Raw genomic sequence first — 24,221 nt, 5'->3', positions numbered from 1 at the left:
TCCTGCCTTGGCTTCCTGAAGTGCTGGGATTATAGGCATGAGTCACACGATTCCACTTTCTGTCTTTATAAACTTGACTGGTCTCAGTACCTCACATAAATGAAATCATACAGTATTTGTTTTTTTTTGTGAATGGCGTATCTCAGCATGATGTCTCCAAGGTTCATCCATTTAGCATCATGTGTCAGAATAGCCCTCCTTTTAAAGGCTGAATTATATTCCATTGCATGCATGTATATATCACATTTTATTTATCTGTTCATCTATTGATGGACACTTGGGTTGCTTCTATCCAGAAAGTAATGTTGCTATGAATGTGGGTGTTCAAATATCTCTTTAACAAATATAACGTTTAAACGAATTAGCAAAGTAATCAACGAAAATGAATTAATGAATGACATCACCAGCCTTCTGTATATCTGAGTGCTATATGATCATATTGGGAGATGCTGGAGTGGAAGGGATGGACAGAAGAGAGGGTACCAAAAGGAGCATTATTTCTTTGATGATTCTATCTGGGGTTGATCCTGCTTGGAACCTAGCTTGTATTGCTCTGCGCAACAGCTCTTGTATGATTTCTAAAAGTGCCCTCCCACTGTGGTTTCATAAATCCTTCTTATGCTAATTTGCCCTGAAGTGCTGATCTTTACCAGGGCATAAATTATTGACGCAGTTGTGGTCAGCAAAGAGAAGGATAGTGAAACCCACCTGGGCCTTCCAAAGCAAATATCCAGACACCTTGTCTGAGTTCCAGAAGTCTGAAACAAGTCTGACCAAGCCATCCAAGGCAGGAAGTCATTTAACGGCTAAAATGGCTACCCACTTCCTGAGCAAGGTGGAGGAATCCAGGATGCAATGAGAGAAGCCTCACATCTTTTCACTGTTGCGAGTTTTCCGGCCTTTTTCCCTGACCAGGACTGTGGGGAAGCCACGAGAATAGAAAGTTATTCACAAAGACTGGCTGAAGCCATTTTTAGATGTTCACTCTCGGGCAGGAGGATCTATTAGTATCTGTGTAAAGAGGGCCAGAGCTGGCATTGCGTAATTGCGTATAGCATTAGGTCTGGCAAGGGATGTGATATTCTTTACTATTTGAATAAGGGGCGGAACCCCTTAGTGTTGCGGCACTGTCAGTGTATGAGATAGGATGTCTGTCAAAGTAGGCTGAGCTCTAAGAAGCTTGACTTACATTTCCTTAGAGGTGTTGAAGAACAGACAGGCTGAAAACAAAACAAAACAAAATTATATATATCAGTCGTTTCATGTATAAAGTCCCTGCAGTTCCTAGTTTGAAGCAAGGGAAAACAAAGCAAATATCCGGCTAGAAAAGTGTACTTGAAAGCTAGAAGGCTGGGGTAAATAAAAAAAGTTAGAAAACACTGCTTTGAAAATTTCAAAGGCGGCCGGGCGCGGTGGCTCAAGCCTGTAATCCCAGCACTTTGGGAGGCCGAGACGGGCGGATCACGAGGTCAGGAGATCGAGACCATCCTGGCTGACACGGTGAAACCCCGTCTCTACTAAAAAATACAAAAAACTAGCCGGGCGAGGTGGCGGGCGCCTGTAGTCCCAGCTACTGGGGAGGCTGAGGCAGGAGAATTGCGTGAACCCGGGAGGCGGAGCCTGCAGTGAGCTGAGATCCGGCCACTGCACTCCAGCCTGGGCGGCAGAGCGAGACTCGGTCTCAAAAAAAAAAAAAAAAAAAAAAAAAAAAGAAAATTTCAAAGGCAAATGTAAAGGAAGAGACAGATGCTTTTAAAAAACATTTAAATGTATTTTATATATTTAGGAGGCACAAGGGCAGGTTTCTTACATGGACATGTTGCATGGTGGTGAAGTCTGGGCTTGTTGTGTACCCATCACTTGAATAGTGAAGACTGTACGCAACAGGGAATTTTTTAGCCCTCACCCCGCTCCCATCCTCCCACATTTTGTAGTCTTCAGTGCCTATGATTCTACATAGTATGTCCATGTGTACCCAGACAGATGCTTTTTGCTTTTTCTTTTCTTTCTTCACTTGTTTCACTGTTCAACCACTCAAGCACAGAGCTGACAGTAAGCGAGACTGTTTCAAGGCATAAGTCGGCCATTTAGAGGTGGTTTCAACCATGGGCATATTAGTCTTTTTTTGAGCACCAGTTTTCTCATTTGTAACACAGAGATTATAATAAGAGAATTTAGCTTGTATTTACCTTTACTTATATTTACATGGATTATAAAGACGATAAAGATTATAAAGAAGTACTTAGCATAGTGAGCCACACACAAGCCTCCGATTAAGTTAGCTATCATTCTTATTAGTCTCCTCAGAAAAATTACAAAGTGCAAAATTGTGCTGCAAAATGTTAAAGCTTCGCTGGAAACAAGAGGATTTTATAAACAGGCCCAGGAGAGTCAGAATGTTCCTTTCAGGCATAGCCAGTCATCAGCACGTATTGATTAAGCACCAGGACATGCCACTAGTGTTCTGGATGTTATACAAATGAGGAAAGTAAACACAACGTCCAAGTCACGTGGCGTCACTACCTACAAATACAGAGGCACGTCAAGGGGTGTTTTGTGAATGTGTGGTGTGTGCAAAACACTGCTGGCGTGACCTTCACAGGTTCTTACACAAGAAAATAAAAAATTTGACCCCATTTTTAGGAAACAGATGTGGATTGATTTTATACAACCTTAAAGGATGCAAAATGGGTTACAAAGAGAGAGAGAAAGAATGTTACCGAATGAATGACAGGGATATTTTCTTATAAGAGGAACTGCTCTCTCTGCCTGGAACAATTTTTGCCCAGATATTTGCTTGGATGGCTTTTTGTCAGTTAGGTCTTGGCTCAAATGTCACTACCTCACAGGGACCTTCCCTAGGCAGCCAATCTAAATTAAACCCATCCTCATATCCTTCTAATGCTCTAGCCTTCTTTTGTTTTCTTTTAGCACTTATTCTGCTCTGAAATTACCTTATTCATATATTTGTTGAATTATTTACTGTCCAACCTCCCCTACAAGAATACACACAAATCACATGTGCCTTGTTTGTCACCATATCCTAGAGCCTGGCTCACAGCGGGCACCTGATAAATAGCTGAATGAGGAAACAATTGGATAATTGGGGCTCAGTGGCTTTTTTTTTTTTTTTTAAATATAGCTTGCCTTTTTTTTGTGATGATTTGGTTAGTAAATCTCAATTCGTCAGATCATTCTGGCTTCTTGCTACTGCACAAGAGACATCAGGTCATTGGAAACTTAAAGATGAGTCCCTTAACTAACAAAAGTACTATCCCTAACAAAAGTACTATCTTGCTTTTGAAACAAACACACTTTTATGCTTGTATGAATTTGTTAGGGCTGCCATGCAAACACCACAAACTAGGTGCCTTAAACAACAGATATTTCTTGTCTTACAGTTCTGGAGGCTAGAAGTCCAAGGTTAAGGTGTTGGCAGGGTTGGTTCCTTCTGAGGGCTGCAAAGAATTTGTTCCATGCCTCTCTTCTCCCTAGGTGGTTTGCTGGCAATCTTTGGCATTCCTTAGCTTGTGGAAGTATCACTCCATCTCTGCCCTGACTTTTACATGGCGTTCTTCCTGTGTGCATGTCTGTCTCCGAATTTCCCCTTTTTATAAGGACACAGTCATACTGGATTCAGGTTCATTCTAAATACTTCATTTAATTTAACTCTATAAAGGCCGTATCTCCAAATAATGTCACGTTCTGTGGTACTGGGGGTTAAGACTTAAACAAAAAAATTTTAAGGAGACAAAGTTGAATCCCTAACAATACTGAACATCCAGGATGGAAGAACATGGTATTAGGTTGAGCCAAACACAGTTGCTTATGTTTTTGTTTTTCCTCACCAGGACAAGAAACCCCCAGTGCAGGAAAATTGCAGATATGAAAAAAAGGGCTTAAGTAAACACACAGATCTTTGCCAGAACCATGTTTGTCACACAGTATGGAAGTAACAAATATTTGGTAAATGAACGAATGTGGACTTGTTCTTCTAAATGACTTGCTCCCTCACTTCTTCCAAGTCTTGGTTCAGATACTACATTCTCGGTGGGAACTAGCCTGACTAATATTCCTAAAACCACCATCTCCCCAGTACTCAACTTCTTTTCTCTTACTTTCTTTCTCTCTATAACACTGACCACCTTCTACCAAACTCTGTAATTCACTTACTTGTCATGTTAATTGCCCATCTCTCCCTACTGGAAGGTAAGTTCCATGAACTCAGGAACTTTCACTGTTGTGTTTCCTTCTGTATGTACCAGCACTTGTTACAGTGCCTGACACAGAGTAGGCCCTCAGTTTTGCTGAGTGAATGAATGAATGAATGTTGTTGAGAAAGAGCTCTGGAGACTCCTGGCATGCTGTTTCAGGTGTTGCTTGGATCTCCCTTAACCGTCACAGAATTTCAATGCTAGTCTTTAAAGGAAATCTCAAAGATCAAGCCCCTATCTCCAAACCTTGAATTCTCTTAAACTGGTGACATCTTGATAACAGATTGCCTTTGAATGTAGAACCCTCATTTTAATAATAAGAGAGTAAGAGATTGAAACTGTTTAACAAATAAAATGTGCTATGTGTACGGTATGTGTGGTACGGGGAACAGAAGCAGAAAGCCTGCCATGCGTTAGTTTAAGGGGTAGACTAAGAGAAGGGCGAATATACTTTGGAGTGCAGCGGGGGCAGGATGGCACATAATTGTATGTCAATGCAGAGTAAAAGGACCAGAAGATGATAAGCCAAGCCAATGATAGTGAGCAGCATAGTGGTGCGGAGCAACGCTTTCTAACTTTATGCATGTACCAGCCACTTGGGGATCTTGTTGAAATGAAGATTCTGGTTCTTGGGTGGGGCCTGAAAGTCTGCAGTTCTAAAGTGTTCTCAAGGGACGGCTCTAGGGAGCCATGCTTTGAATACTAAAGAGCACGGATTTACTAGTTACCTGTGTAATCCTCAGTAAACGATTTAACTTCTCTGTGCTTCCATTTTCTCATCTATAAAATGGAGATCAGATGAAGTAATCCCACTAAAATGAATACCACTGAGTGTCACTGATTATCAGTTACTTCACTTGCGGAAGAGTGGAGGGCATGACTGGGGATGGAGCTAGAGGAGGGAGTCACAGAAGTCTTAGCTGTATTTTATACATTTAAAAATAAAAGTATTCAGGTATTGATACGTGGGCCGGGTTTTCTCCTCTTTTTTACAAGCACATTACACGCGAAGCTAGATTAGCTCATGAATGTGCTACAGCACAGGGTGGCTAAGAAATCCTCCTTGCAAACTGCTTTGGGTCCTGCGTGGGGAATGGTTTCAATTGACAGCCGAACCCTAAATCCCTTTTAGAGATTTTAGGCGTTTATGCGGAGCTCAACGCGACTCTCAGGTATTCAGGAAGACTACCTTTTGCTCAGCACCTGCGGAGTGGTGGCCACAGCGAGGCGCTCGGGAGAGGCTCCCGGAGGCCGGCAGGTGGGGCGCGCCGGCGGAGCAGGGGTGCGGGGCGGGGAGAGGGCCGGCCCACGTGGACCGCGGGGCCAGGCAGGGGCAGGAGCAGCCGGTCGGCCGGGCCAATCAGCGCGTTCCGCGGCGGCCCGGCCCCTCCTGACCAGCGCGCTAGCTGTGCTCGGCCCCGCACTGCTTGCTGCGCGCCGCCCTGGACGGGGCGCACAGACTGCGCGCGCGGCTTCGGGCGAACATCGGGAGTCCAGCCTCAGCCGCCTCTCCGCAGACGCTGCTTCTCCAGCAGCAGCTTCGGGTTTCTCCCGCAGGAGCTTCGGGCTTCTCTTGGTAGAGACGTGGGAACTTTCCTTCTTCTGGCGAGGCTGCAGAGGTGATGGGCCGCTCTCCGGGCGCCCGCAGGGAGGCGGCACGGTGAGCGTCCTCTGGCTCCGGTGTGGCGATCGGTGCCTAGTTCCGGAGTCGCCGGTCCGACTTGGATGCCGGCTCTAGTCGAGTAAGAAGGGTTGGAAAGGATAAGGAGGGGCGAGAGGATGGGGTGGGCGTGGATTTGGACCCTGTATTTAGGTGCTGTCTCGTGGGCAGCCGCTGCCTGTCGGGCTGGTACCGACTTAACTCAGCTCGGTGCAGCTCCCCTCATCCCGGCTCTCTGGGGTGCTGGGGCGACTGCCTGTGCTGAGGTCGGCGTGCAACCTGAAGTTGGAAGCGGCGCTCCGAAGTATGGATGTGTGGCTGGAGAGAGGCAGCGGCTGCTTCCAGTTTCGGGGTTCGTGACTGACAATCAGAATCCCCGGGGTGCTCTGCTGATGCGGAGGAGGCCACTCGATGAATTAATATAGGGGGTGGTGAACTCGCCGTGAGCTCTTTTCTGGACAAGCCGACCTTAGCTCTTCATCCCTTTAATCTGAGCTAGGATCCTTATAGGAGCAAGCAGGTGGGAGCAGGTCAGCGTCCCCCCGCCCCCACCCTGAAGCGCTGGTTGCTGGGATCTTGCTGGAAGGGCGCCGCGAGCGCTCGGGACGCGTCTTCCAGCTGGGAGCGCAAAGCTTCCCGCCCAAGTGGAGAACTGGAGCGGGTCTGGAAGTTGCGTCTCTTTCCGCGGGAGGCATCTCTACATTTCTTTCTCTCGTTTTCCCTCTGCCCTGTTAATCCGCTCCTAGAAGAGAGGGCATCTTTGACTCTAAGCAAGGAGCTCGGGGGAGGATTGGAACTGGAAAGCTTGATCTCCTGCACCTGGGGAGGCTGCCGAAGCCAGACACAGTGCCGCTGGTGCGTTTTCTTCTTGAATCACCATCATTTAACTTTTGGGGGCTCCACGGAGCCTTAGTCAAGCTGTGAATCAGCTCCTAAGCAGTATGTACCTGCACGGGTTCACGGACTCGCGGAGACCTAGCCTGGTGCCCATCCCCCCTCACCGAGATTCAGGGACCCCCTTTGGTGAAACATCTTTATTCCTGAGCTCTTTTCCTTTTTAACTTTTCAATGGTCTTCCTTCTGAGACAAGCAAGGTTGATGTGATGTGACAGGCGATCCCCGTATGTGGGGATGGGCGCGTTCGAAGCCTTGGTCTGTTTCTATCTTTAATATCCTTGGCATAAAGCTTGTCCACCACAACCCGGAGCTGCCACCTGCAGACTCGATCACTCAAACTTGTGCACATTGATGGCCTAGGTTTCTAATCACACACATCTTCGTTTGGCCCCCTCTAGAACACTCGCTGAGGAGGGAAGAGGTGGGGGCAGTTTGTCTGTCTGAGCCCAGTTCAGGAAGGCCTTGGAATTTTTTAAAGGCTAAAATAATTTAGGAACAGCCATTTTGCAATATAATTAGTGTTTCCACTCAGTCACTGAGAACAAATGTATGACCTGGAGAATTCTTCAATAGCTCGAGTGGGTTTTATAGTGAGAAGAATTTCTGCTAAGTTTATAGTCCTATCAGTGTGAAAGCCCAACACTTCCTTTAGGTGGGAAATACAGGCCTTAATAAGGTAGTGTGAGAGCAGTTTTCAGAATCGTTATGACTAATGATGACTTACGTCCTCCCAAAATGACCGAGTGAATTGGTATGGCTCATTTGTGCAAAAAGCTGTCTTCATATGTGTGGACGTTTCTTGATCAATATTCTCATAGCAGAAAGCCGTATTTCAAGGTTTCCTTCCTAAGTTCTTCTGTCTCATTGTTCTGCTTTGCGTGACTTTGCTTTCATCCCTCAGTACCATCTTAACTGCCCTTTGACACTTTAAAATTTATTATAAGGCTTCAAGTCACAATTTGACTTGGCCAGTTTTCCCTGCTAAAGATAAGAAAGTTGCCGTGTCCAGAAAAGCAGGGGCTGCCAATTTATCTATCTTTGAATGACTTTAATTGTATTGCTTGTTCCCTTAGCACACACAAAAAAACCCTACAAATATCTCTGCTTGATTATTGGATATTTTTCATTGAAGGCAACCATTTTTATATGTCTAGTACTAGGATGTTCTAGGTCACTTGAATTTCAATATTCATTTTCTGATCTTTTTAGACATGTGTATTGTTTGATGACCTAGTTCCACTTAGTAATTAAAAAAGAGAAAGAAGAAATTCCTTTGCTCCCCGCCACCACCTCCTTTTCAGTGGTACATAGCCTTTTCCTAATAGCTGCTTTTTTCTGCACTACTCATTTATTGTTACACTTAATACAATACTTTGCTGTGTAAATGGTGTGTTGATGCATGTGATATTAAAACTGCATTCACTGGGGATTAACCCTTGGATATGACATCATCACCAGCCAATCCTTGATCTGATTTGAACATGCATTGACAAAAGTCACATTATCATATTGAGCAAGTGATTCTATATTGCCTGTGATGAATGAGGGAAGCAATGAAGTCTTCTTGGTGCTTTCTAAGTCTCAATTAGCTGCCCAGTTGGAGAGTTTTGGGTATTTCTATACTAACAGGCTTAGCTTAATAATAAAATTCTCAGATTGCAGTTTTATAGATCTCTTTAGGATTTGCATAAGGAGATTTTCCCCCTTATGCTTTCTTCCTCTTTGGGAGTTTTTCACCCTGTGTTCTGGCTCTGTTTCTTTACAAATATGTAAAGATATCATAGTAAATGGAATAATCTTTTGCTTTTGTTTTTTGTCCTAGAGATAGCCATGTAGGTGATGGGCTAATTTGTTTGAGTACGCGCATTCACTTATTCAGGTGTTGGCTATAAATCAGTCAGGATTAGCAAGACGACTTAAAGTCCTGAAGCCAATCAATCATAAATGATTGGGAGGCCATACAGTGTATTTATCCTAATTTGTCAAGATTCAGGATTGAGGGTGGGGGATTGAGGCAATAGGAAACAAGATTCAGGATTCAGGCAATAGGAAACAACGGTATCCATAAAGGTATTGGTGAAGTGATCTTGGCCACATTAATCACTTCATAATTATTTGTTTTGAAAATGTTATTTCTAAAAGCCATGTCAGAACCTAGACAGCCCTGACTTAGAGACTTAATCTGTAGTATGACATTGCACTTTGTAATGCCCCACTCAATTTGTGATCTCCTGCAACCCACCTCTCAAAAGATAAAATTGACCTTGACTTCCCATCTATTTGATATCTGCTGAAAAATAAGAGAAATTCTTCCTGTTTTACAGTCACTATTCAAGTTCAATTCATTTTCCTTCAGTCAGTCAAAAGGCTCTTATAAAAAAAAGAAACATAAACTTTTTTTTTTTTTTTTTTTTTTTTTTTTTTGAGACGGAGTCTTGCTCTGTAGCCCGGGCTGGAGTGCAGTGGCCGGATCTCAGCTCACTGCAAGCTCCGCCTCCCGGGTTTAGGCCATTCTCCTGCCTCAGCCTCCGGAGTAGCTGGGACTACAGGCGCCCGCCACCTCGCCCGGCTAGTTTTTTGTATTTTTAGTAGAGACGGGGTTTCACGGTGTTAGCCAGGATGGTCTCGATCTCCTGACCTCGTGATCCGCCCGTCTCGGCCTCCCAAAGTGCTGGGATTACAGGCTTGAGCCACCGCGCCCGGCCAAGAAACATAAACTTAATTATACAATCTGGTTTAAGGAAATGCTCAAAGAATTTTATATCTAGAAAGTACCTCAGATTTCACCTTTCTAGAAGATCAGGGGGAGGAGGTATTGCCGTAACTTGGATCTAGTATGTTATTAAAACAAACAAACAAACAAACAAACCTGGGATTAGAATCCGGGAGTACCCTAATTCCTAGCCCAGTGAGCTTTCCAGTGAAGCCTGGGAGAGAATGATTCCTGTGATGTGGTGGGACCCCTCCCCTTGGCTGTCTCTGCGGACGAGGGCCACTGGCTTCTTGCACCATCAGTTTGCTAGACTACCATGCTAGTTGAGCCCACCTCAAGGATTGGACAGCTGTATACACCAGCTAGCTTGGGTTACTTCCTAGTAGCTGCCACAGTATCCACGATTATAAAGAAAATGTTTAAAGGGGAGCTGGCGATGGAAGGTGATTGGGCAGGGTGACTCAATTTGAACCTAACTGAACACATGGAAAGACATGGATGTCAAAATGATGGTCAGGCAGTTTAATGATTTATGGTTTACTTGTGAAAGAACTCAGAATATTAATCTATTAGGTGATAGGCTGCACTTTCATATTTAGTGTCTTTTAGTTGCTATAAGAGCCAGTACTAGCCAATAATTTGGAATAACATTATTTTCTGGCATGGTTGTGAATAATGATAATGGTACCCTACATTTGTTGAACACTTAGTATGTGCCAGCTGTTGAGTGTTGATGTTATGGAAACATTCTGGTTACTAGATGGCTTTCTCTATATGGATGAACTACTGATTTTCAGAGTTATGAATCTAAGGCAACATTGAATCTTTTTTAGTCATTCTTTTTAATTCAAAAGCTGTCAGGATCTTAGAGTAACAAATCATTAACACAAGCATAAAGAATTTTAATTCAGAAGTATGGCAGCATCAAATATGAGGGAGTTCTTGTTAATAAAATGACAAGACACTATTTAGAAAGATAATAAAGGCATGGGTAATTTGTTTCCTTTTATGAGATTGTGGAATTGTTAGTCCAGAAGAGTAAAATATCCTTATTGGAAAAATAGGAAGATATCATTATATTTCTTTTTTCTTTTTCTTTTCTTTTCTTTTTCTTTCTTTTTTTTTTTTTTTTTGAGATGGGGTCTCACTCTGTTACCCAGGCTGGAGTGCAGTGGTGTGATCATAGCTCTCTGCAAACTCAACCTCCTGGGCTAACGCAATCCTTCTGCCTCAGCCTCCTGAGTAGCTAGAAGTACAGGTGTGCACCGCCATGCCCGGCTAATTTTTTATTTTTTATAGAGACAGAGTCTCAGCATGTTCCCCAGGCTGGTGTTGAACTCCTGGGCTCAAGCAACCCTCCTGTCTCAGCCTCTCAAAGTGTTGACATTACAGGCATGAGCTACTGTGCCTGGCTATCCTTGTATTTCGTATGAAGTAAAGAGAAAACACTAAGCTTTTTTTTAAAAAAATAAAAATATGGCAGTACACACAAACTACTCTGTTGGCTTTGCTAGTGCTGTAAGTTCATTTCAAACTAGAAAGCAATAGAACATTCTACAGTATTTCAGTTACCTTAACAAAAGGTGGAACTGTCAAAAGCTAGAGTTATTATTTATTCGTTTTTTTTTTTTTTTTGATGACCACCGTGTCTGCTTGGATTCTTTTAGTTTCACGTCTGTGCCATGTGTTCTAAAGTTTTCTCTGAAAATTAATAGTTTTATTTCTTGATTTCTTCATTTCCATTTCATCTTTTTCTCTAGTAAGTGATGAAAATATTGATGAGTCTGCGGTATACCGTAGTTACTAACCTGGGAATCACTGGGCCTAAAACCACAGACTTTAAATATAGCTTCTAAAAATTAACAAAGGTTTTCAGCAAGGAAGAAACTTGCAGACCACGAAGTTCGGGGGAAACTTAAAATTGCTCCAGTGGGGGGCAATTTTGCTCCCCAGAGGAGTTTCCACAGTATCTGGAGACGTTTTTTTGATTGTTACAATTTGGGGCAGGATGGTGTGGGAGAGCAGTCTCTCGTGGGCAGAGGGCAGGAATACTGGCTAAACATCCTGTGGTGCACAGGGCAGCTCCCACAGCAAAGAATTACTATTTTTTATTTAGTTATTTGGGAATTATTATTTTTTATTTATGTTTTTGCTCTGTCACCCAGGCTGGAGTGCAATGATGGAATCTTGGCTCACTGCAACCTCTGCCTTCCAGATTCAAGCGATTCTCTCACCTCAGACTCCCCAGGAACTGGGATTACAGGCACCCGCCACCATGCCCGGCTAATTTTTGTATTTTTGTAGAGATGGGGTTTCATCATGTTGGCCAGGCTGGTCTCAAACTTCTGACCTCAGGTGATGCACCCACTTCAGCCTCCCAAAGTGCTTGGATTACAGGCGTGAGCCACCATGCCTGGCTGCAAAGAATTATTTGATTCAAAATGTCAGGAATGCTGTGGTTGAGAAACTCTGCTCTGATGCAACTTTTAAGGTCCAGAGTAGTGAAAAATATCTTATCCAATGTCTGCAGCTCTTTATTTCTGTCAGGGAACCCAAGTATTTTGATGCATAGGCCACAATTCTTTTCATCACCCTAGGCTTCTGTTTTGAAAATTTCTTTTCTTGGCCGGGCGTGGTGGCTCACGCCTGTAATCCCAGCACTTTGGGAGGCCGAGGTGGGCGGATCACAAGGTCAGGAGATCGAGACCATGGTGAAACCCCGTCTCTACTAAAAATAGAAAAAATTAGCCGGGCGCAGGGGCGGGCGCCTGTAGTCCCAGCTACTCGGGAGGCTGAGGCAGGAGAATGGCGTGAACCCGGGAGGCGGAGCTTGCAGTGAGCCGAGATTGCGCCACTGCACTCCAGCCTGGGCGACAGAGCGAGACTCCGTCTCAAAAAAAAAAAAAAAAAAAAAAAAGAAAATTTCTTTTCTTAATTTATAAAAGTAGTACATACCTGGGGTAGAAAAATTCAAACATTGCAGAAAAATATAAAAAGGAAAGTTAAAAAAAAAACCCACCCAATTTTGCCACCCAGTGGCAATTCCTTTTTAAACTTTGGTAAACCTGTTTCCAAATCCCTCCTGCTGCTTTTATCCACATATATTTAGACCTGATTTATTTTTTTTCTTTTTATTGATTTATTTTTTTTCTTTTTGTTTATTTATTTTTGAGACAGTCTCTGTCGCCCAGGCTGGAGTGTAGTGGCGTGATCTCAGCTCACTGCAACCTCCTCCTTCTGGGTTCAAGCAATTCTACCTCAGCCTCCTGAGTAACTGGGAGTACAGGCGTGCGCCACCATGCCTGGCTAAATTTTGTGTTTTTAGTAGAGACGGAGTTTCACCATGTTGACCAGGCTGGTCTTGAACTCCTGACCTCAAGTAATCCGGCTGCCTCCACGTCCCAAAGTGCTGGGGTTACAGACATGAGCCACTGTGCCCGGCTTAGACCTGACAATTTTGAATACGGGGGTTCATACATCATATGATCTGTGTCCTACTTTGTTTACTCAGCAAAGGCCGATTAGAGGGCTTCTGGTGAACCTGTGGCTAGGGAAGGAGGCCGACATTCCTTGCCTGTGGAGACCTCCTACGTTGTGGTGATCATTTTACATGAGACCCAGATGTGCTCTGGAGTGATTCCAGTAAAGATGACAAATCAGTGAAGAGAGCTATATGTCATTCTTTTTCATGGCTATATGTTATTCTACCTAAAAATTTATCTTAATATTAGTCATCAAACATCCAAAAGTTAAAAGAGATTTTGATTTTCTTTGTAATGCATCCTGTTTACCAGACATCAAGTTTCATATGTCAGTAATGGAGTGAGTCCTACAATTCAACCTTTTAAAATGGTGTCTAGTTTAATATTTTTAAGTAGTTTGAAAGCCATAAATATTTTGTACAGTGCAATGTTTAATTAAGGCCATCCAAAGAAAAAATTACTGGGGTGAATTCTTCTCTGTATGTATCGTTGGGGGCAACAAATCACTGGAATAGTAATCTTTGTTACTATTTAAATCATTTGGCAGCTCTTCCAGTAGGAGCCAGATTGTAATGTAAACATCCGTTACCTTTTCTCTGCCTTCAGAACTGATTATGCAACTCGGCTTCACATCAGAGACGCAGCTTTCTTCATCTATATTTTTGGATTAATTCCTTCTCAACACACACTCACACACACGCACGCATACAGATATCCATGGACACAAATCAGAAGAGCCATAAAATTGGTTACTATGGACTCAGTCCTCCCAGGATAAAAAACTCACATCTTCTTTGCACTCTGTCCTGCTCTTTGCAGACTCTAGGTCTGCTCAGAAGCATGGAACTCCATTAAGCAAGCCGGAGGATGGCTGTGAGTCTGCCCCTTGGAACCAATCTCATTCTCCTTATATGCGGAATTTCCCCCACCTCAAAGCTTAGGTGCTGATATGCAGCTGAGGAGATTTAGAAAACTCATTGGTTAACATTTAAACATCCCCATTAAGGTCAAGGAATACCTACCAGTGGGGGTGAGAGAGGCAGTGGGGAGTGGGTAAGGAGATGTTTAAATGGAATTGAACCTTACTTAGCAAGTGTCTCTTTCATGAGAGCTTTCTCTGGATGCTGGCCATTTTTACATTAGAGAATGTTTGTGAAATATTTGCCTTGAGCTTTAGAAAAATTGTAATAGTAACAATAGTTATCATTTGTTGCGTAAGGATGTTGCTGGGTACTATACTAAGCATTTTTGTTTTAGTTTGGGTAAAAAACGTAAAATTTATCATTTTAACCATTTTTAAGTGTACATTTCAGTGGCATTAAGTACATTCACACTGTTAAGCTACCATCGCCCATTCCATCCACAGAACCCTTTTCATGGTGCAAAACTGAACTCTGTACCCATAAAACACGAATTTCCCATTCCCCCGTCTAGTTCCTGATGACCACCTTTCTACTTCCTGTCTCTCTGATTTTCACTCCTCTAGGACCTTATATAAATGGAGACATACATTATTCTTTTGTGTCTGTCTTATCTCACTTAGCATAATGTCTTCAAGTTTCATCCATATTGTAGCATGTGTCAGAATTTCCTTTGTAAGGCTGAATAATCCATTGCATATATAGCCCACACTTTATTTTTTTATGTGACCTTCAATGGACATTTGTTTTTTTCCACCTTTTGGCTACTGCACATCATGCTGCTATGAACATGGGTATACAAATATCTATTCAAGATGCTTTTAGTTCTGCCTTTAGTTCTTTTGAGTCTGTCCCCAGAAGTGGAGTTGCTGGATTGGATGATAATTCTGTGTTTAGTTTTTTGGGGTACCACCATACTGGTTTTCCATGGTGACTGTGCTGTTTTATACTAAGAATATTTTTTGTGCTATCTGATTTAATCCTCCTGAAGTCCTACAAGGTAGACACAATCATCATCTCCCTTCTTTGCATGAGAAAAATGAAGCACGCAGGGTGGAAGCCACACTGGTAGTTTGTGGCAGAGACACAGTTTGAACCCAAGCAGTGTGGTCCAGGGACAAAACTCTTAGTAGATTATTCATTCTTTGAACTCAAGAAAGGTTGGCCAAACTCCTCATGCATATGGCCCAGGCATGGTTGGGGAGAAGAGGTAAATAACAAATGTGTTTACCCTAAGAAGCTCTAACTGTCCTTATCCTGCCACACAAAGGAATTTGATTGAGATTTGGAGTTCCTGTGGGTCAGATGCTCATTGTGAAATTGGTATTTTATCAAAATAAAAACAGGCAATAAATATACACTGTGGCTATTTAGGCTGTTAATATCAGTGCTGCCTCAAATCCTTTGGCAATTAATAATTATGCAGCCCATGGCTTTTTAAATGCCATTACAATTTTTGCTTCTCATTGGGGTTGGGAGGGTGGTGGGTTGAGACAATATGAGGAAATAATCAAGATTAAGATAAGCCTTGGGTAGAATCTGACCGATGATTGCATTTTTGCTTTACAGAGACAGTAGGCAGAGGACATGGGCATCCTTCCCACCCAAAACACAGCTTGATGGAGTTATTGCAAAGGAAGGCACGTTTAGTCACTTTATAGAATTAACAATTGATCAGTTTTGTGGTGCCTCAGTCCTTTCTAAGCACCCCATGTTTATTCATTATTGTGATTACACAGTGGAAGCGGCTCTGCTTGATGTGATGAGCAATAGCAAGATGTGAAGACATTTAAATACACTTGAAATTAAGTTTGCACAAATAGGTGTCTGACAGGGTGTTCTAATTTGATTCTAAAGACCCAGAAATAAGCCTGTATGGGGAAGGGGAGTGAGAGGGCTGGGCCTCATGGAATCCTGAGTCAGATGTATGTAGTTTATTTTCCAGGTTTCTTTGTTATTTTAAAGGAAAATGGCCGTGGTTAGAACCATGTTTCTCATAGGTCAGTCAGGGGAGCGGACAGTGCCAGTAAGCTCTGCCATTGATACTGGCCTAGCATGTTAGTTAACCCTTTTACAATGGAGCACCAAGCTCTGGTGTTCTCAATAGTAGGGGAAAAGTCACGAGCCAGCTTGTCCTGATGTACACATGTACAAAATATACTAATCATCCTATGAAGTATTAATCAGGAAAGGAAAACATTCTTCAAGACTGAAAGTTAAGGTCATCCTGAGAAAAAGGGCTGGAAAGATTCCTAGAAAACTGTTTCTTCAAGACATTTTGATTCCAAATTTACTCTTTTCACATTTACAAAAGACTCAGGATCCCAAGTGTAAACTCAGATTCTGGTTTGATGTGCAAATATTTCTGAACCACAGCATAAATAGACATGAACTTACAAGCAATTGACTATATCCATATGTACGTTTCATGATCCTCATTTACTTAGAAGGAAGGAAGAGAGATGAATATAGGGTTTATGCTGATTGCAATTTTTTTTTGTCCTCTGCAAATTCTGAATTTTGTTGGATTTTAAAAATTGATTTTACATAATCAATCTTGTTTGGTATACCCGTCCCCAAATTCCAGTATTCTTGATATTCTTAATATTATCCTTTAGACCAGTGCTGGAGCACCTGAAAGGCTTGTTAAAACAGATTCCCTGGCCTCATCTCTAGAATTTGTGATTCAGTAATTCTGGGATGGGGCCTGTGAATTCCTATTTCCAGCAGGCTCCCATGAGGTGCTGATGCTTCCAGGCTTTGGATCACACTTTGTATAACACTTTCTTAGACAATACATTTTTCAGAGTTTAAACATTTTAATACAGAAATTTTTATACAAATAGGTTGTTTTGATTAGGTTGAGAGTTTCTCATTTTGTAACATGTTGGTAAGCTTGTCTAAATAGTATGATTCAGAAGGTTGATTTAAATTACTGAACCAAAAGTACAAATTAAATGTTCGTTGGATCAGTATTGTGTCTGAGAAACTGATTTTGATAATGTCTTGACATTTCTTTTAGAGCATAAGATGCGTTTTCTGTACTTGAGGCCTTTTAAAATAAGAATTGCCCAGTTGTTTAAACGAATGTTGAGGCAGGTTTGCTGTATGTAGCATGTAACCAGCCTATTGCCAACTTCCGTCATCCGACTGATGTCTACATTGGACTAGGGAAAAACATGGCTTCGATTTCCATACAGTTTTGATCTGATTTAAATTGTAATCCTATCGGCAGGTGACATACAGGAATTTCGTTTTTGTTCCTGTGTAGTTAAGACTCAGCAGATGTTAAAAGCTGATGTAGATTTAAGATTTCATCCGTTCTGGGAATAATTGAAGATTTAGTCAGGACCAGAAGATGGAGTTGTAGACAGAGTTATAGGACTTGAGGGGGTATGGAAAGTTTTTGGACAGATGCCTGGCTTATTGCTTTCTCCTGCCACTTGGAGGAATAAATTATCTTCTGTGTTTGCTTAAATGAAAAGCTTTCAGTGGATTTTACTTTGTCTTGCACTGTCTAAAAAAACTAAAAGTTTGCAAACTGAAGTCCCTTTGAATAAGAAAACACATGTAAAGAGCTTGCTTTTTTTTCTCCTTCACTCGTTTTAAAAAATTGGAAGTTTGTGAAATACTTTGGAGATAATCTGAGTTATAGAAATGTGTGGGTGTTGGCAGGAAGGTTAGAATTGGCAACCAGCAAGCAGAGCGGATGCACTGGGTCAGAGTCATTTAACCTCCTTCGTCTCCAGAGCTGTGTTTTAATTACATAGCTGGTTTGTGGAACTGTGATCCCCTCTTGCGGGCAGCAGGGTGTTGCGTGTGACTAGGTTTGTACTAACATTTCCTTGGGACCCATCAGTCACTGTTGTCCCCTCGGCCGGTTTTCACGTTGGTCATCTCTACCCAACTGTCAAGATGCTACAGTTCCCCTCCGTGGCTGCTGACCCTTTTGGCCTTTGTTTCCCCAGCGCTCAACCCCAGACAGTTAGAAGATGAGGTTTCCAAGTTGAGTGGCAGATGAAGGCCCTGCTGGAGATGGCTTCTATGGAAGACTAAACAGCAGAAGCATCCAAACAACAAAATTGTCCTAATTTTTGTTTTTAAGAACAATATCTACTTTTAGAAAACCATGGTCTTTGATTTACTGTAGAACATGGCATGTGTGGGTGGTACTGTCTGCTGGCTGGGAATGGCTGGTTAGTGTTATTACAGCTACTCAGCCTGCATTGTAAGGGATAGTGATGCCACTGGTCATAATACAGGGTCATAGGGACTTTGTAGAACCCCTGCAGGGAATACAGAAGTTTTTTTAAAAAAAAATTAGAGAAAAAGTAAAAATCACCTCTAACTCTCTCTCTATAACCCATTTCTGTCTCTCCCTTCTCAGATACTATGAAGAGTTTGGGTTATAGCCTTCTGCACATATTTAAAATATTTAATATACATTACATTTCAAAGAAATCCAAACCGAGGAGGAAGAATGGACTGATGAAGAGTTGGTAGATTCTTTCTTATCATCTGAAGTTGATTTGTATCAATGCCAACTAATCAACAGAAATAGGAAGCATATTTGGCATTTAACTTTATTTAAAAAGTATATTGTGAAAATATCAAAATATATTAAACTTTGCTATTTGTATTAGTATGTATGGTTACTAAATATACAGTCTTGTGTGAATTTTTTCACTTAAGTAGTGTCGTTTTATACATCTGATTCTATAGTTTGTATTTTTTTGCTTACTGGTGTCTTGGAGATTATCCACGTTTATACATACATAGCTCTCACTCATTCCTTTAACTGCCATATAGTGTTCCACTATGAATGTACTGCATTTTATTTAGCTGTTTCCCTACAGACGGGCATTCAGATTTTTCCCATTTTTTTTTCTGCTATAGAGAATATGATGATATCATTCTTGAACAAAGTCATATATGGTGTTAACTGAGATGCTGTGTTTACTGTTTAAAGCCTTCTCATAATTACAGTCTCTTGGTACCCATGTGTTTGCATTTTTCTAGGGTAGAAGTGTAATTGCCTGGTCAGAGGGTGTGTTTTAGAGTATTAAAAACACCAGTGTACCAGTGGCTTGGGAATGCGTCTGGAAAATGTGGGGACTGCAGAAAGTCTCTTATCATTATGTTCCCTTGAAATTAAGATATGTTAACTCCAGAACAGGCCAGGCCCTAGACATTGTCAGTAAAATCTGTAAGTAGAATCTTACAAATTCCTATGTGTTTCAATAGAACTTCCCTGTGATCATGGAAATGTTCCAAACTTCTTGCTGTTCACTGTGAGAGCCACTAAGCTACATGTTACTTTTGAGTACTCGAAATGTGGTTAATGTGACTCAAGAAGCAAATTTTAAATTTTCTTTAATTGTAATTAATTTAGCTTTAAACTTAAATAACCATGTATGTGTAGTGGCTGCCCGATTGGACAGCGCTGGTGCAAGGTATGCATCATCATAAATGGTAAAGCCATTGTAATTTACTACAGTCTCAAAAAGTTTTAGAGAGTGACTCATGGAGAAATGGAAGTGTAGTCTATTTTGTTCATTCAGGGGCTCAAGACTCTTGAGCTGAAAATAAGGTGATAAGTAAGTGAATGAAAACAAAACGATGTCATTAAGATTTATCAGGCATTTTCCTTGTTTAGAGACTCCTGTCTGCTCTGTCCTGACAGGGGCCGCCTGATGGAGTTGCACGTCCTACTGGGGCAGTTCTTTGTAAAGTGAATTGATGGCTATGTAAATACAGCCATTAACCTTAAGCACCTCAGACAGCTCCTGGGGCGTTGCTGTTTTCTTGCCCTTGAAAATGCTGGTTGATGGATGCCAAGATGTTTTTTAAAAATTGTTTTTCCTAACTAACTGGTTGAAGCAGTGGACCTGGGAAGTTGCAGGGAAGCTGACAAAATTGAAGGCCTATGAGTGTGAATCCTATGGCAGGGGTTTGGAATTTCGTTCCTCAGAGGGATATTTTGAAGGTTTACTCTTGGTATACAGGAAACAGGATGTTGCATATGTCTGTGTACATGGTATTTTTAAAAACACACAAAGTGAATTGCAATTTGAAAGTGCTGGTTACAGAAAGTTTGTAGAAAACCTGGTTTTAAAGCAAATGGAAGAGGCTGGGCATGGTGGCTCACGCCTGTGATCCTAGCACTTTGGGAGGCCAAAGTGGGCAGATTTCTTGAGCCCAGGAGTTCGAGACCAATCTGGGCAACATGGTGAAAGCCTGTCTGTACAAAAAAATACAAAAATTAAGCAGGCATGGTTAGATGCATGCATGTAGTGCCAGCTACTTAGGTGACTGAGATGGGAGGATTGCTTGAACCAAGGAGGTTAAGGCTGCAGTGACCCATGATTGCACCAGTGCATTCCCGCTTGGGTGACAGAATAAGACCCTGTCTGGAGGGAAAAAAAAAATCAAATGAAGTTTTAGAATTTAGGAATTTTGTATATATTTTAAAATTGGACACAGCTTGCAATGAAAACAACAGCTTCTTTTTTGTTTCTTGAAAGACATTTTTAGAAGCAGATCGAGTGAGGATGGCAGAGGCAGTACATGGATAAGATTCCCATGTCGAAAATCTATCTGGTGGTAGGACAAGCAAAAGTTATATTAGAAGTAGGATCAGAAGATGATGGTTGCCAGTGCGCTGATTTTTTCTCCATTGTCATTTGCGACCTCTCCCCCTTCCTCTGAGGTAATCACACTGACCATCTCTCATTTCTTACCATGCAGCGAATGTGTTCCTTTACTTGTTCAGTGGCTCTGTACCTGATTTCCTTTCCCTGGAATGTGAAATGTGTGTCGTGTGTGTGTGTGTGTGTGTGTGTGTGTGTGGCTTCCTCTCATCATTTAAGTCTCAAATGTTGTCTCATAAGAGAAAACTTTGAGTAATAAATCCCTAACCTACTCAAAGCTACAACAATCTGGCCTGCTTAAAGTACTGGTGGGAGTTTCCAATTGATGACTATGCGAAAATGCTTTGAAAACTACAGCTCATTGTATAAATGCACGTTATCATTATTCCTGAAGATCTGCCAGAAGCCACGTTGCTGTCTACCAACTTGTCCTGATCTTCCATAAACCGGGTGTCAGTGAAATCTCAGAAGTGTTGAATTCAGAGCTTAGGTTTCTACATTCTCACTCAGTCCTAGATAAATACCATGGTTCCTGGGAACTTTCAGTCTGTTCCACACTGACACACAGGGGCGGAGGTCTCTTGATTCTGCTCTTGGGTTTGGATGAGGTAGGAACACCTGTGAGATTTTAAAAAGCCCGAAAAACTCAAACCATAGAACCACCACAGTCTCATAGTAAGTGCAGTTGAGGTGCTGTTTGTATCTGAAATCTGTCATTACATTAACCTGATGAGGAAGTATGAAATACACCCCCATGTCCAATTTGAGAAGAAGTACATCAGTGTTTCCCCACTAGTAGTGAAAGTTGCCCTCCAATGGCCGGGCGCGGTGGCTCACGCCTGTAATCCCAGCACTTTGGGAGGCCGAGGCGGGCGGATCACAAGGTCAGGAGATCGAGACCACGGTGAAACCCCGTCTCTACTAAAAATACAAAAAATTAGCCGGGCGCGGTTGTGGGCGCCTGTAGTCCCAGCTACTCGGGAGGCTGAGGCAGGAGAATGGCGTGAACCCGGGAGGCGGAGCTTGCAGTGAGCCGAGATCGCGCCACTGCACTCCAGCCTGGGCGACAGAGCGAGACTCCGTCTCAAAAAAAAAAAAAAAAAAAAGAAAGTTGCCCTCCAAGATGTTAAAGTGGAATCTTCTGGGAGATTTCCTTAGGCGATGAAAGGGCCTGTGCTGGAGACATTTCTACATTTCTTTCGATTATTTAGTTGTTGGTGGTCCATCTATACAAAATGGATATATGCAATACAGGGTGGAAGAGATGCTAGCTGCGTACATCACATCTATTCTTCCCCCTTCCTTAGTGATGGAACGCTGATTTCTAGTAAGACACAATCTGTACAGAGTCAGGACTATGTTTTACAGACTCTTGCACCAGGATAGCCATAGGAGATATACGTAGGAGTTTTGGATGGTTATTTCTGGTGAGTCTTCTAAAATCCAGGGGTAGAGCCCTTTCTGGATCTTCCTCCTTTCTAAGTCCTGGAATGTGATGTAATAGTTTGTTCTCCAACAGCTATTTTGGGCTGTGAAGTGACCTTGATGACAAGAGGCAGAAGGGAAAAAGAACAGAAAGACAGAAGCTGCTTGAGGTCCTGGTGATTCTGTGGTGCCGAAGTACCTGCCTTGACCGTTCTACCACTGGGCTTAATTTTTGCAAAAAGAACAAAATTTTGTATCAAAGCTTTTATTTTCTAGGGCATTGTTACATGTGGGGTGAAATGATATAGGGAGAATGCAGTGATAAATGAAGTTGGGACCTTAGTTTTAATGAGGTAATAATCTGTAAATCCAGAATACTTTGAGTTATATGTAGACCTAACTTGAGTTCTGTAAAATCTGAGTAATGGAAAAGGAAACCACACAACAGATTTGGAATTGGAGGGATAGATACTACAAGGATAGATACTGAGGGTCATTTCGGGGAAGGATCAAATGGAGATACTCAGTGGTTTGGGGGCAAGAACAAGAAAACTGTCAAGGCTATTAAAAGCCATCAGAGATTCCTCCACATTGCCAATATTGAAGTGAGCTACAACTTATTCTCAAATAAGTTGAAGTTTTATCCATTTGATATGTTTTGACAGGAAATGTATATTTACTGCCTGAAATGACTTCAATTGCTGAGCTCTGAACCACAGTATTTCATAAATGATTAACATTAGATGGAGTCAGTGGGAACCTCACAACTTTTCTTAAACAGCATTCCACAAGAAAGAATTTCTCACAATTGCAAGGTATTTACCCTATTTTCAAAAGTACACATTCACACTGGTAGGTTTTGAACTTGTCTATCAAAAATAGTTATTGCTTTTGCAGATAGAAAAATAGTCACTTAAAGTCTAAGGAGATGAGCAGATAAATTCAGCATATCTTGGTCAATTCAATATTTATTGAATGGAGATAGAAATTTCTCTTATAAATTTTTCTTCACTTCGTATGTATCTTAGGTGCCCGTTTTGCACAAAGTGGTGGGCTGGGTATGGTTATTAATTCTAATATGGATTTCGTATCCAGTGAACTATCAGTTTAGTAAGGGAGATTTAGCCACTAAGGAGACAGGAGGAAGGATATTCCCATGTGGAGGAAAAAAGCCTATTGAAAGTTCAGAGGTGGGAAAATTCATCTTCCATCACCATTTTGAGAGTTAAACTTTCTTATCACCTAATTAGCACCCCAAATATTTTCTATCCGTACATTTTTAACAAGGGCCCTAAATGTTTCTACTTTAAAGATGTAGTAATGACTTGAAAGCAAAGAAGAGGACTCTACAGTTGGTTGGTTTTAAAGCAAGAACTAATTTGAGGGCACAGTAAAAATTCCAGAAAAAAAGGACACTTTTTCAATGTGATACAAGAGACTAACTCATAATGTTTGCTTGTGATAGTTTGTAATTTTATTGTCTTTTTTGGCAAAGATCTTGTAATAGTGTTCTAGTTGCCACTGGGCCAGAGCTTGTCCTAAGAACTCAGAGCTTGGACACTCACTGGGCTTCAGAATTTGGAGCCAAGGAGTTAATCATCGTGGGTATTTGAGAATAGCCTCTTAGTAAGAAAGAATTAGAACAGGGAGGTGACTTTATGGCACTGCATCAATGACAATGATGAAACGTATCTACTTGAGCAGCAGGGGTTGACAAACTTTTTCTATAAATGGCTGTGTAGTAAATATTTATATTTTGTGGCCACATGAACTCTGTTATAGCTACTCAACTCTGCCGAAGTGGGAAAAAGCCTGGGACGGTATGTAAATGAATGTTGCATGACCATGTTCTAATAACATTTTATGAGTACTGAAATTTGAATTTTATTTAACTTTCATGTATCAATAAATACGATTCTTTTTTTCCCAACCATTTGGGAAGGTCAAAACGATTCTCAGTTTACAGGGTGTACAAAACCATGCAGTGGGCTGGATCTGGCCCATGGGCAAAGTTTGTTGATCCCTGCTGGAATAAAGGACTGTGTGCCCCCTTCTCCATAGTCTAACGAAGTCCAGACTTCCCTCATTTGCACACCACTTCCATGGCTTTTTTACTGCATTGTTTATTAAATACGCTTATTGAAATAGACATATTTGGTCTCATCTTAATAATGAATTTGATATTCTGGCTTAATTGATGAAATGCATCACTACTACATCGCAATTTAAATAAACTTTAAAACTCTTAGTTACTAACTTT

The 24,221-nt window shown here is 41.7% G+C and overlaps 1 protein-coding gene across 4 annotated transcripts in view; it reads left to right on the top strand.

The window, feature by feature from the left end:
- Nucleotides 1-5,541: 5,541 nt before the first annotated feature.
- Nucleotides 5,542-24,221, top strand: part of TAFA4 (TAFA chemokine like family member 4) — a 199,234-nt gene continuing 180,554 nt past the window's right edge. For 2 of the 4 annotated variants that reach the window (XM_077993308.1, XM_028844355.2), the window contains exon 1: nucleotides 5,577-5,956. The gene's annotated coding sequence lies outside the window, so the exon portion shown is untranslated. Of the gene's footprint in view, nucleotides 5,957-24,221 lie in introns of all 4 variants that reach the window. The other 2 variants (XM_028844354.2, XM_077993309.1) reach the window with 2 other exon arrangements.

The sequence above is a fragment of the Macaca mulatta genome, chromosome 2 (assembly GCF_049350105.2).
Source record: "Macaca mulatta isolate MMU2019108-1 chromosome 2, T2T-MMU8v2.0, whole genome shotgun sequence".
Classification (NCBI taxonomy): domain Eukaryota; kingdom Metazoa; phylum Chordata; class Mammalia; order Primates; family Cercopithecidae; genus Macaca; species Macaca mulatta.
This window is presented reverse-complemented; position numbering and strand designations above follow the sequence as displayed.